At 37.1% G+C, this 14,244-nt stretch overlaps 1 protein-coding gene across 1 annotated transcript in view; it reads left to right on the plus strand.

Annotated features, from left to right (window-relative positions):
* RBMS3 (RNA binding motif single stranded interacting protein 3) overlaps positions 1–14,244 on the plus strand; it is a 570,468-nt gene that overhangs the window by 459,441 nt on the left and 96,783 nt on the right. The gene's annotated exons all lie outside the window — the stretch shown is intronic.

Raw genomic sequence — 14,244 nt, forward strand, 5'->3', positions numbered from 1 at the left:
TACATTTGGGGGGTAGAAAAAAAGTAAAAACATAGGGAATAAAGTACTCTAAAATCACATTGTATAGATGGAGATAAAATATTTAACTCAAAAGGCAAAAAAAAGCATTATGGGCTAAGTGACAGTGGCAGAAAATAAATACTGTAATAGACTAAACGATTAAACACACACTGTTTACAATGTTTTACATTTATCATTTAATGACACATACTTTATAAGTCAAATGAATATATGTGAATATAAATAGAAATTCATTTTGAAAATTTATTCACCGGAAAACAGAGTTAATAGTTAAGTTAATACCTGTAGGCATACTAATTAGATTTAACAAGTGTTAATATTTTGTGATACTTTGCATACATGCACATTGATGTGTGTATTTTTACAGATTGGCCATAAATTACACACGAGTTTTATGACCACCCGGTATCTGTATACACCTATCTATTTTATCAGTGTGCACACACACACAATACCCACTTATAAAAAAAATAATACCTTGTGCCAAAGATTCTGTATCAAGGATTAGAGATGAAGCAATGACCCAGACATGACTTGTTTATGATTCATAAAACTTAGATTAGATATTTTTTGTTTGATCATATCAAAGTAAAATTTAGACATCCTTATCCTTTTCTTCTAAATTATTAGCTCCTCAAAAATAGGGACATTAGTAATGTGATGACAATATCATTATCACATAAAATGAAACCAGTAGTAATTTCAAACTATCATCTCTTACCCAGATTATGTGCAATTTTGCTCAGTTGCCCCCAGAATGTACGTAAAAACTGGTTGATTCTGAAACAAAGTTAAAATGTCTTGTGAAAATACTTTATATGGGTTTTTCATTTACTAATGATATTTCTTTTGAGTGAGTATTAATATTCCTATTTTACAGATAAGAAAATCAGGTCATCCAGACAGTAGAGATGGGAGTTAAATGCCAGCTTCTGACACTAAGTCAAACTTGGAATCTGTCCAGCTAGGATAAAAAGAAAGCTGTGTGGAAGCAATGAGAATTGACATCAATTATCAAAGATCACTTATTAAGGATAGACGTAGGGCAAGTTTCTCCTGTTTTTTTGTTGTTGTTGGTGGTGGTGGTTTGTTTTTTCAAGATAGAGTCTCATTCTATACCCCATGCTAGAGTGCAATGGGTCATCACAGCTCACTGCTCCCTGAGACTTCTGGGCTCAAGTGATCCTCTTGCTTCAGCCTCCCTCTTAGCTGAAAATATAGACATGTACCACCATGCCTGGCTAATTTTTCTATTTTTTATAGAGACAAAGTTTCATTCATGCTCAGGCTGGTCTCAAACTCCCAGCCTCAAGTGATCCTCCCAAAGTACTAGAATTAGCATGAGTCATCATGCCCAGCCAAGGTGCTTTTTGAGAAAGTAGACTGGTGTGAATAAAAGTGACGTTTGTAGGATTAACAAGCCAACTAGTTTTACTGGGGTGAAAATTTCTTGTGAAGAAGATTTGTCAGTGTAGGAAGTTTTGCTGGTGCATACCTGGAAGTGTTAAGCATTTGAATTCTAAGGGATAAACCTGGACAGTCTTTAGTGGGTGTTTGGCAACAGAGTGACACAATATAAATGATGAAGAATATATCGGGGCATGAAGATCCTCTAAGTAGGAAGTAAGTTTTTAAAACAGTCTAATTGGGAAAGGGCAAGACTTTGTTGTAGAGATCTGTGAATGAGAAGGGAACCATGAGGAGAGACATCCTAAAGCACCAATTCACTTGGGCATTAATTTTCAACCAATTTTTCTGCCACCTGCACACTCTCCAGCTCTTACTTATTTGGGGCAAGAGAGAGGTCAGTGGAAGAGAAAAACATAAATCGGAACTCACTTGATGATTTTATCATGTATTTTAGTTCACATAAAATGATCAAATGTTTTTGTTTGTTTTGGTTTCTAATCATTTTGAATGTGATATTTCTTGAAGCAATCTCTAGCATTAAGGTTTCCTCGTGCGTGTCTCACAGCCCAGAATGGTTTCTCTCCTTCCACCTTTCTCATTTCTTCTGCAGCAAACTATGCAATCCTTTGTTGGTTATTTCTCATTTTGTATTATAAAATGAATCGTCCCATTTAGCCTTTCCTCAGGGTCAGAAGATGATGGTCTTCCCCTCCGAAAGTCTGTTCCTCACGTTGCTCATAGCTGAGGAATAAGATTTTTCTTGTAAGAAAGAAAAGCATCTGCGCTTTTTCTCCACTTTCCTTCCTATCAGCTGAGTAAAGGGCATAGCTCCTCATAGCTGCAACTTCTATCAGCTGGAATAATAATTTTTTCCACGTGTGTAGGACCTCCTTCTAAATCTGTAACATCCAGAGTACTGCTCAGCTATGTCTGCTCTTTCCATAAACTTTGTGTATTCCAAAATAACTGTTGCTTTTTCAATGGAACAGGCTGTTTCTTCCTATAACCAGTGATCAACTATATTTGAGGGCCAAAGAATGTATGTAGCATTGTAACTAACCTCTTATTATGGAATAAGAAGTACAAACAAATAAATGTGTTGGACATCTTCCCACACCAGAGTGGAACAGAAAAATCATTATGTCAGACGAGGTACACAGAATCAAAAACATATATCCATCAAACAATTCTCTGTTCAGGACTCTCTCAAGGACTGAGGATGCACTGGTGAATAAGACAGGCCCAGTCTTTGCTCTCCTTCATGGTAGCAATGGAAATCAACATTAACACTTTTTCATTAGTTATGGAAAATAAGCACCCAGTGGTGAAGTGCACAGTGTTATAGAGTTTGATCTTGTGTGAGTGGTTAGGTAAAACTTCTCTGAACAAGTGATGCCTGGAGTTGAGCTCTGACATTTCATGACAGACTGGATTTCATGTTTGATGGCAGAAGAAAGAAATAAAATTGACTCTGAAATTTTAATCCTGAAAGCACTGGTGATACCTTTAGCAGAAATATAAGGAAATAAAGTGGGGGGGAAGATGACTTGTTCAATTTCAAATAGGCCTGAGTCATGAGACTCACTAAGACAAAGATGATCAAGTCAGTTGTAAACATAGAAGTGGAATATTAGGCAGTGATACCTTCTTATGTGATAAGTGGAATATTAGGCAGTGATACTTTGTTATGCAACATTCTCTGATGCACAATTTAAAATGATCTAAAGACATAATTTCCCAAGTACTTGTCCTTATTCATTACAAGCCTAAAGGGAAAAAAAACTGTTGAGGTTTCAGCTTCTAATCTGAGCAGCCAAAGGTGAACTTTGGGTGGTGCAATTGTTCATGGTGGTGAGGACTGCCTAGCACACAACGACCATTTTTCCTTTCTCCCAAAGATTTCTACTTCACATTTCAAGTTACCATCTCTGGACCATGTTGAGATTGCTACAGGTACAACCATCAACATTAAATCACCTGAAATGTGATATGTCTTTATCTATTCCTTATTTTAAAAACATAACATTATATCCTTCGAAGTATTTGAATAACTGTAAAGATGGTTCACCCTCTGTTACCACTCACTTAGATTTTACAACACTCAATGTTTTCCTCAAGAAACAAACTTTAGGCTCAGCGCCTGTGGCTCAAGCGGCTAAGGCACCAGGCACATACACCTGAGCTGGAGGGTTAGAATCCAGCCCTGGCCCGCCAAACAACAATGATGGCTGCAACCAAAAAATAGCCAGGCATTGTGGCGGGTGGGTGCCTGTAGTCCCAGCTACCTGGGAGGCGGAGGCAGGAGACTCCCCTGAGCCCAGGAGTTGGAGGTTACTGTGAGCTGTGATGCCATGCTACTCTACCAAGGGCGACAGCTTGAGGCTCTGTCTCCAAAAAAAAAGGAAGAAAGAAACAAACAAACAAACTTTAGTTAAGAAGCTAAGGGTAGAATAAGGGTAGAAGCCCAAATCTTGATCATTATCTACTATTGTATTACCTAATCTCATTCTCTAATAATTCTCTAATAATTCTCTAATTCTCTAATCTCAATCTCATATAAAAAAGAACTTCATTCCATTGAAATTAAGCCTATCATCTTCCCCGACTTCATTTCCTTGTCTTTCTGGTAATGGTACCACTGGTCCTTCAAAGTCGCTCTCTTTCATACCTTCCTCTCTACTGAATGTTCCTTTCAGCCTGAGCATGTATACACTCAAGTCTTTGCTACCTGCAGAGTAGGGAGAAGCTTAACACTCTACTCCTGCCAATAGGGTCACTTCCAGCAACCACACTGTTAACCCTCTCCTCACTGGTAAACATCTTCAGTTTTCTATTCAAACTGTCTTCCCTGATTCTCATGGAATTTAGCCTTTTGAAGTAGAAATTTTAGTCTACAATTCACTGTAATTGTCCTTGCTGATGTCCAAACTGACCTCCTTGTAACTGGCAATTTTGAAACTCTGCCCCATTAGACTTTTCTTTTTGTCACCATTTATACCTTTCTGAAACTTTCTTATCCCTTGGATCCCACAGCGTCAATCTTTGCTGTTTCTTCTTGCTCACCACTTTTATTGCTTGGTCTTTTCTGAATCCTCCTTTTACACATGTTCACTTATCGTTCTCAGAATTTAGTTTCTTCTCACTCTTTTCTAGTTGATCTCATCCATTCTTCTTGCTTTCAGGAGTTGAAGCCTCCAAAGTTCAAGTCTATAACTGGCATTGAGATCTATCATCTGTTTTATAACTGGTTACTAAGTATTGTGATGCCTTTTTCCCACACTAAGTTCACTGTCCTCATCAACACTTCATAATAAAGCCACACAAATTCAAATAAAAAAAGTCACGTATCTAACTATGTCCATTTTGTTTAAAAGGCACTCTAAAGTAATTTAGGCTATGAACTTCATATTTCTAGGCTTTTTCTTCTCCTACATTCTTCACAATCAAATTGATCATTAAGATTTGTTCAATCTGTATCAGAAATATATCTTCAACCCAGTCTTTCCTCCCTGCCACTGGTTGAGTTTATTCAATCACCATTCCTGATCTTTACTCAGCTGTTTTGTACTTGCCTTTAACATAACCTCACTACAAACCATCTCACATTACGTTTTGAAAAAATTTTTTAGCAAAATGTAATCATGGAAATCACCTACCTACGTGGTTTAAAGTATTAAGTAGACTTTACTGGCTATAAAATAAAACTCAAAGTTCCCCAAATGGCATACACACACACACAAAAGACTTTATTGTTTGGTTTCTGCAACTGAACTGTACTATCTGTAGTTCTCAGAACATCCGTGCTACTTTGCACCTGCGTCTTGTTACACATGGAATTCTGTCTTCCTGAGTTCAGACATGGTGATACCCAATCCCCAGCCCCATACACTTTTCACAGGATTGTTCTAATTTCAAGAATATCATGATATCACTCTAAGCAAATCTAGTTATACAATTAGTCATAAGAGAATCAACATAAGCAAAGATTAAGAATGCAAATGCTGGCTCGGCGCCTGTGGCTCAAGCGGCTAAGGTGCCAGCCACATACACCTAAGGTGGCGGGTTTGAATCCAGCCCAGGCCCGCCAAATAACAATAATGGCTGCAACCAAAAAATAGCCAGGCATTGTGGCGGGTGCCTGTGGTCCCAGCTACTTGGGAGGCTGAGGCAGGAGACTTGCTTGAGCCCAGGAGTTGGAGATTGTTGTGAGCAGTGAAGCTATGACACTCAACCCAGGGGGACAGCTTGAGGCTCTGTCTCAAAAAAAAAAAAAAAAAGAGAGAGAAAGTAAATGCTTTTGCATGGTATACATCTTATGAAGGACTAATAACCAGCATCTACAAAGAATTCAAGCAAGTCAACATGAAACAACCAAATGACCCCATGGAAACCCCATTAAAAAGTGGGCAAAAGACATGAACAAAAACTTTTCAAGTGAAGATAATGACCAAAAAACACATAAAAGGGTGCTCAGTGTCTCTAATCATTAGGGAATTGGAAATAAAACCACAATTAGATACCACCTAACTCCAGTGAGAATGGCTCATATTAAGAAGTTCAAAAACATGAAGGTTATGTTAACAGTTTGATGAGAGTATTTCAAAATGTATATGAAAACAGCACACTGTACCCCATGATTGCATTAATGTACACAGTTATGCTATAAGAAATAAAAAAAAAAAAAGTTCAAAAACAACAAATGCTGGTGTGAGTACTGAGAGAAAGAAACTCTTATGCACTGTTTGTAGGACTGCAAACTAGTGCAACCTCTATGGAAAGTCGTATGGAGAAACTTTAAGGAACTTAAAGTAGACCTACCATTTGATCAAGCAATCCCACTCCTAATATGTACACAAAGGGGAAAAGGTCATTTTATAGAAAGGATTCCTGCATTTGAATGTTAATAGCACCATAACTCACAATTGCAAAGACATGGCAACAGCCCATGAACACATGAATGGATTAATAAAATGTGGTATATGCGTAATACACATGAAAATAAACGGTGACCTACTATCTTTTGTGGCAACCTGGATGGAACTGGTAACCATTCTTCAAAGTGAAAAATCACAAGGATGGAGAAACAAACACATGTACTCAATACCAAATTGTAACTAAATGATCAACCCTTCAATGTACATGGAGAAGTAAATCTCTGTGAAAATCAAGCTGCAGGGAGTGAGAAGGGAGGATGGGAAGTTTACATGTTTTGAGTGCAGTGCACACACTCTAGATGAAGAGCACACTAACACCTTTGAGTCAATCTGTGCAAAAATAAAGTATGTAAACAAAACATGTGTACCCCTAATATTCTAAAATTTTAAAAAACAATTAATTAAGAAAAGAGCATACAAACTTCAGAATAAGCCTATCCAGATGCACATCCACACTCTCGTTTACTTCTAGATGTGTGCCCGTGGACAAATTGTGCATACTTTAGTTCCTTCCTCTGTGAAACAGTGATGATAATCTTAGTATATTTTCATAAGACTTTGTAAATAGTAAAGGAACCTGATGTGATCATCAATGTAAATATTGCGCTATAACCAGGACTCTCGTGATACATTTGAGAATTAGTCTTTTAATCATGTAGTTATTGACAAGCGTATGTTTTTCCTAGATGGACAATTAATTGAATGAAAGTAGGCAACATATCATATTCATTTTTAGAGACTATTTAACCCATATTGTAAAGGCCAAATCAGAATTAGGAAAAGTGACTGATGACATCAGTCTGGCTTTAGCGAGTTCACACCAGGGAAACAATTTGCTTTCCCAGCTGTCAACCCAATCTGTCCTCATGGATCACCTTAACATGATTCTCCTTAAAAGTAAGCTCTAGTTTCACCCAAAGCAGCCAAACTTCCCACAAGTTTCTCAGGGCCTGGGTTAAAACTGGAATTTTGTAAGTCTTAGACTATTGTATTATTGGTAGCAAGAAAACAGAAATTTTACTTAGTGAAATTTGAAGAAATCAAAGTTTGTAGCTAAAATATCTCATTCAATATTTCTTCACAGAGATTATTCTAAAAATCTTTTGTTCATCTTTATTTTTGTGATTTGACATGGTAGCATCCTAATAATAGAACACAATTAGAACAGCAATTTATATGCAGGTAAGATGTCAACCACAAAAGTTTTCTCAGCATACTCTGGTCAACATTGGCATAAGCCTTTTACAGGTGTGGAAGCTGATCAAGATAAATTACTCAGGATACCAAGAAATGTAACATGATTATCTGGAAGAAAGTGTGTTATTCCCTACTTACATTTCTATATTTCATCTAGCAGTCAAGCCTAACTCAGAGATAAGTAACCCAACAGAGAGACATTTATTGTTCCAGGGAAGAGGCTGGGTCCCATTTTACATAGAAAAAATGGCATCTAAAGATACAGTTAGAACTTATTTCAATCCAGTTAATTTTGTTAAATGCCGAGGCTGTTGAATTCAGCACACATTTTTTAGTTATCTATCATACTGTTTAAAATCATTTTGGTGATAAAATTTGAAAAAATAAATTTTTATATCCTAGGAAAGATAATGGGAAAGTATATAATCCTAATATGAAATAGAAAGTAAATATTACTGCCATAGAAGCACATGGTACTACAAGATTTATGTAATATATTCCCTTTGGTATGCATAAAATATTTCTGAAAGAGTACACAAAGGAAAGTGAGAGTAGCTCTCTGGAGAAGGCCGATGGACTGCTGAGAAATAGGTGTAAGAGAGAAACTAATTTTTTACTGTTTACCTGTTTATATTTGCTTTAAAAAGAAAAATATAGAAAATTAATTCCTTAGGACAACAGAGGAAAGGCTGTTGTGTTCCAATGAGTAATTTGGAAGACTTCTTGATAGCACACTAACATAAACTTTTCCTCTTGGAAAGATTCCAACATCCCAGTTGAAGGACATATTTTATGATCCTGTGATCTCCTGTAACTAAGCCATAGGGCGTCCTAGCAAACATGTATCTGCATTGTAGCTAGTAGTAGCTCAATGAAATCTATAACCTCCACATGGATTCAGAAACATGGAACTGAAATGAAGACTCCCAAAGTTTGATTGTTAGCTAATGAAGAACAAACATTTTTTTTAACTAGACGATGGTGTGTCTGGCTGTTTTCACTGGGGCAGGAGAAACTCAGTTCTGTCATTCATTGCAATGAATCTATTCAAATCATCATCTTAAAAAATTAGTTCAGTGTCCAATCTGGTGCTTATATCTTTATTGCCAAATGACTTTTGGTCCTTTGGATATACACCTAGAAGAGGAATTACAGGATCAAACGGCAGGTCTAAATTTAGATCCCGCAATGTCTTAATCCTGTAATTGGGTAATTGAGGTGAAGTCTATGTTGTTTAGTAGGATGTAAGCACTCCAATTTGTACGAATAATCAACACATTGAATCCCATAATGGCATAAATGTATTTATGATCTATGTACAAATGACTTAATTAAAAAAATTAGTTCAGTGTCACTTCTGTCTAAGGCTTTGAAGATTAGAGTAAAAAGTGTGTATGTTACAACTGAAAATAAAGACCCTCATACGTTTTATTGTTGTACATATAGAAATCAAAATGTTCATCCTTCTTCAGGAGCCATTCAGCAAAACTCCGTAATTTGCTTTTACTACTGACTGACTACCTTTTTAGCAGTCCAGTAGGAAATTCCATTGCTTTCAAATATGAGGATGGAGGTGGGAAATAATTCCTCCCCTCTTCAAAATCCCATATTTCTTGTGCCCTTTTTAGCTGACAGCTGCTATGTAAGAGCTTTTTGGATAGTTTTATTTAAATGAAATGTGTTCTTGAGGGAAATGTGAAAAAGAATGTTTCCTATAGCATTGGTTTGCCTGCTGTTTTATATGGGCATTTGATATGAAGTGATACAGAAGCCTTATCTTATTATAGTAGGAAAGGAATCGGATATGAAGGATATGTGGGTATTACAAAAAAAATAAGCGATAACATATTAATCTTGTACTATTATATTACCCTGAGGGTCGTATTCGTGGTATAAGCGATAACTTATTAATCTTGTACTATTGTATTACCCTGAGGGTCGTATTTGTGGTCCCCAATTCTAACAATATTGCCTGTGGACATGAAACACAAGCCAGTGCTGTTTATTTCAGTGTGCAAATAGGATTTTACGTGTTTTTCCTACAGTAAAAACCATTCTACCCTAGGGTTATTGATATATTCATGTTATTTTTATTGTCAGTGAAATAAGATTTCACCACATTACAACTGACTGCCAAATCCCCTGAAAATGACTTTTCTGCAGGCAAAATAATGTCCTATTAGTGACCTAGCCTTGCATTCTCTGCACTTCTGGAGGGCACGTGCCTCTAATACCAGAGACCCAAGTAATTCCTTGCGTTCCTTAATGTTTTTCAAAGGCCAGCTTGGAATTCTATACAGTGCATTAAGTTAACTCTTCTCAGCCACCTTGGTGTTTCTTTTGTGTGAAAGGAACTTCTCCCAGAGTAACTAGCTCATGGACCTAAGGTAAGGTTTCTCAAGCCCAACATGACTGACATTTTAGGCCTGGATAATTTTCATCACGAGAATTATTTAATGTATTGTAGCATGACTAGCGATATCTTAGACCTTTCCCCACTGGATGCCAGGAGCTCTCTCTCTCCTCCTGCAATTGTGACAACCAGAAATGTCTCCCAGATGGGTATGTGGCTCATGCCTATATTCCTAGCACTTTGGGAGGTCAAGTTCAGGAGACTGAGACTAGCCTGGGCAAAATAGTGATATTCTGTCTCTGTAAAAAACAAAAGTATCCCTAGATATTGTCAAGTATCTGCTGGGGGGCAAAATTACCTGTGGCGTAGGACCACTGGGCAAGGGTTAAGTATAAAAAGGGCCCTAGTGGACATATAATGCTATGTGAACCTTGACAGAGAAATAACTCTTAAGAGAGCAAAACTATTTCCAGGAGAGCAGCATGTTAAACAATTCATTTGCATTTTCTGTAACAGCATTTGCAGGGCATGATCTGTATGTTACCAAATGCAAAAATCATAGAACCACGTACCACATGTTAAGAATTACATTATTTGGTTATTATGACTAAAAAGTCCTACCAATTTTCTCTTTTCTATTCCACAATAATATTACACCTCTGCTTGCAGCATTTATTTCAATTTCAACTTTTTTTTTTAAATATGATGCCTAAGTAACAGTGTTTTCAAAGCTATGATGGGCACATGGCACGGACTGTGAGAAAGCTAAGAGATTGGGAGATACACTCTGTAGTTCTGTCTTTGGAGTCAGGCCTTGTATGTTTTCTTTAGATATGGGACCTCTAAGCCTCAGATGCAATAGTAGCCTCTCTTGTCAAGGTTTAAGCAAGGCTTTCCTGTAAATTCATCTGGTTTATGTTTGGACTTGAGAAGAGCTTATTTCAGAACGCCAGAATTAGGGGATCAAGACAGTGCACTGAGTCCATTCTTTCCAGTACATTTTTCGTTCTAAATGACTCTGGCTTGAGTGGCAGTATTGGAACTTGCTGGTAAGTATGAAATATAATTCTTGTTTGATGGATAGGATTAGAGCAGATAGAACAAAAATGCATTAAATTTTCCCCCAAGGGTTCCTTTTGCTAGTATCAGTTTACTTGGCTGGTTTCTTTATGTTTTTGCTCTCTGTTTTCCCCATAGAATTTCCTGTAAACTCTGCCTGTCAATCCAATCTTTATTGCTTTCATTTTTAATACTCCAATTGGTACATTTTACAAAACAGACCAGCCAGGCTAAAATGTGATGTGCAATTTGCTCTGTCTGTGTAAGAGGATGAACCTGAGTTTCTACCAGAAGTTAAACTACTGCATAGAATATGAGAAGGAGTGTTTGTTGAGTGGTCATGGGTGCCTCTCATGTCATTATGAGCCCCGCATAAGTCTTTCTGTTCAGTGCTTTGTAAATAAGATCTGTCAAAGATAAAACCTAAAGGGATTTTTTAAATGCAAACCATGACGTTCATAGGAAAGGACTGTTTTCCCTAGTTACGAATGCCCTTGCTTGCTTAGAAAGCCTATGTTAGTTAAGTTTCCACTGAGCATTTACAAATATGTGATATTGGGACATCTTGGGGATCCTGTCTCTTGATTTCCTACTTGTTTCAGGGACCCATCTTTCATGCTCCTGTCATCTTGGTATCGACCATCCTGTACTGTAATTGCTACTTGTATACCCTAAGCTGTTCTACATTTATTCATTCATTGAACATATAGTTATTTGTTTGTATGTCCTATGCTCTGTTCTAGGCAACAAGGGTGATACCCCTTAATCTTCTTGTAGCTGACATTCCAGAATGAGAAATAGTCAATCAATTCATTGTATTTGTCAGCTCAAAGTGCCAGGCTTGGTGACTCACACCTATAACCCCAGCATTTTGGGAGGCCTAGGCAAGAGGATTGCTTGAGCTCAGGAGTTTGAGACCAGCCTGAGAAAGACTGAGACCCTGTCTTTACTAAAAATAGAAGAAAAAAAACAATAGTAGGCACTTGTAGTCCCAGCTACTTGGGAGGCCGGGGCAGGAGGATCACTTGAGCCCAAGAATTTGAGGTTACTGTGGCTGATGCCATGGCACTCCAGCCCAGGCAACAATGTGAAACTGTCTCCAAAAAAAAAAGATCACAGGCAAATTTTGAAGAGGGCTGTCTTCCTGGCTTTCAGATGGCTCAGCCTTGTTCTGTGTTCACATAGCCTTTCCTCAGTGTATTTGCATGAGAAAGAACCAGAGTGAGTCTTCTGACTCTGTTTCTTTTTTTCTTTCTTTCTTTCTTTCATCAAACCCTGACCTTATGATCTCATTTGACCTCAAATACTTCCCTGGAGGCCCCATCTTTTAAGTACAACCACCCTTGGGGTTAAAGCCTGAAGATATCTAAGGGGAGGGCACAATTACTCATAAAGAGTTTTTTTAACTTACTACTTCAGATGGTGATAAGAGAAAAGAATAAATAAATTAGGATAAAGAGATTAAGCGCAAGTGGGGCAGAGATGGCAGTTCAGTTGGTAATTGAGACACAGTCCTTTATGAAGAAGGGACAATTGAGCAAGAGCAAAAATGAAAAAGAAGCAGCCTTATGAAGATGTAGAGAAATGAGCACTGTAGGTAGAGAGAATTGCGAGTTCAGTGGGCAGATGGGAGTGAGAATGATGAGATCATGGAACAGAGAAGAGTAAGTGTGGTTTCATCCTAGTTTACTCTGGGGAGAGGAGAAGGAAAAACACATCAGAGAGGTTAAAAAAAAAAACACTGGTCAGTGCCAGGAGTTCAAATTTTGTACTGATTGAAATGGAAAGCTTCTGGAGGGTTTTAGGCTAATCAGTATAAGAATAAGCTAGATTTTAAGGAATTAAATAGAGAATCTCTAAAGGCTGTTTTAAAGTCTTTGGTCTACACTTAGGAAGTGCTCAATATTTTTTAAGGTAGAAAGATGAATGCCCTCGAACATGTTAATAGTCTTTTAAGTCAAATTTATTACGTATAATTTACATGGAGTATATTCACTCTTTTTAGTGTATAATTCTATGATTCTGAAAAGCAGATACAAAGATGCAACTGTCCCAAAATGGAGATATAGAGGAAGTACAGCCCCTCCCCCAATTTTTTCACACTCCTTTGGAACCAACCCTTTCCCTGACACCTTTATAGTTTTGCCTTTTCTACTTTGCAATACAATAAAATTATGTAGTGTACAGACCTTGTGTGATGACTATTTCATTTAGCATAATTTACTTGAGATTCATCATGTTGAAGGTTACAGTAGTTAATTCCTTTTTCTGCTAAGTAGTGTTTCATTATGTGGATGTACCACAGTTCATTTAGTAATTCAGTTAAAGGATATTTAGCTTGTTTCCAGTTTGGAGCAAGTATAAATTAAGCTGCTATAAACATTTCATTAAGGTTTTAGAGTAAACAAAAGTTTTGATTTATCTTTACGTAGTACCAAGGAGTGGAATTTCTGGATCACCTAGTCCCTGTCCATCTACTTTATAAGAAACTGCGGGGCTGTTTACCAAAATGGCCTTCTGCTTTGCTTTCCCACCAGCAATGAATGAGAGTTCTTGTTCTCTCTTTATCTTTATCAGAAGGATGTATTTTTTTTTCTTAGTATTGTATTTTGAATTTTTGCCATTCTAATAACTGTGTAGCTATATAGCCGATGTCCTTTTTTAAAACTTCACTACTATACATTTAGGGGTCTTGTGGGTCTGGATAGGAGGATGTACAGTGCGTGCAATGGGGTGATTTTCATCTATACATTTTTTTTAAACTAACAGAGTTGTTCTTATAAAATCTGTGTTAAAAGGTAAAGTAAATTTAGTATTATAATTCCCTAATTTCTGCTTGAAGACTTAGATTTATAGTAATCTAAACTTAAACAATTTATTCCTTGAATCCTGCAATCCTTGAATTCTAGCCCTTCTACATTCAGTGAGAGTCCTATGGAAGGCTTTCTTAGAAAAGTAACTCATGAAATTCGCTATTGTAAATATTGGTGAAATACTGAGTTCACCCCCGAGACTTGATGAAGACTTTGTCCCCTAAATACTGCCTCAGTCATACTATCAAAAAAGTAAACAGAGTAATTAGGTTTTGCTAAAAGTACAGCAAATGGAAACAGTGGTACCATTATCCCTGATATGGATTTTCCAATATTTCTTTGTATGTCTAACATATTCCATCTCAAGCAACTGGATTTCCTCTAGCCTTTTACATGATTTAAAATTCAGCTGACACATTTTAACATTAGGTAACTTGTGAACTTTATAGTACAGTCT

Source organism: Otolemur garnettii, unplaced genomic scaffold, assembly GCF_000181295.1.
Source record: "Otolemur garnettii isolate 467f Iridium unplaced genomic scaffold, OtoGar3 scaffold00002, whole genome shotgun sequence".
In the NCBI taxonomy this organism is placed as follows: Eukaryota; Metazoa; Chordata; class Mammalia; order Primates; family Galagidae; genus Otolemur; species Otolemur garnettii.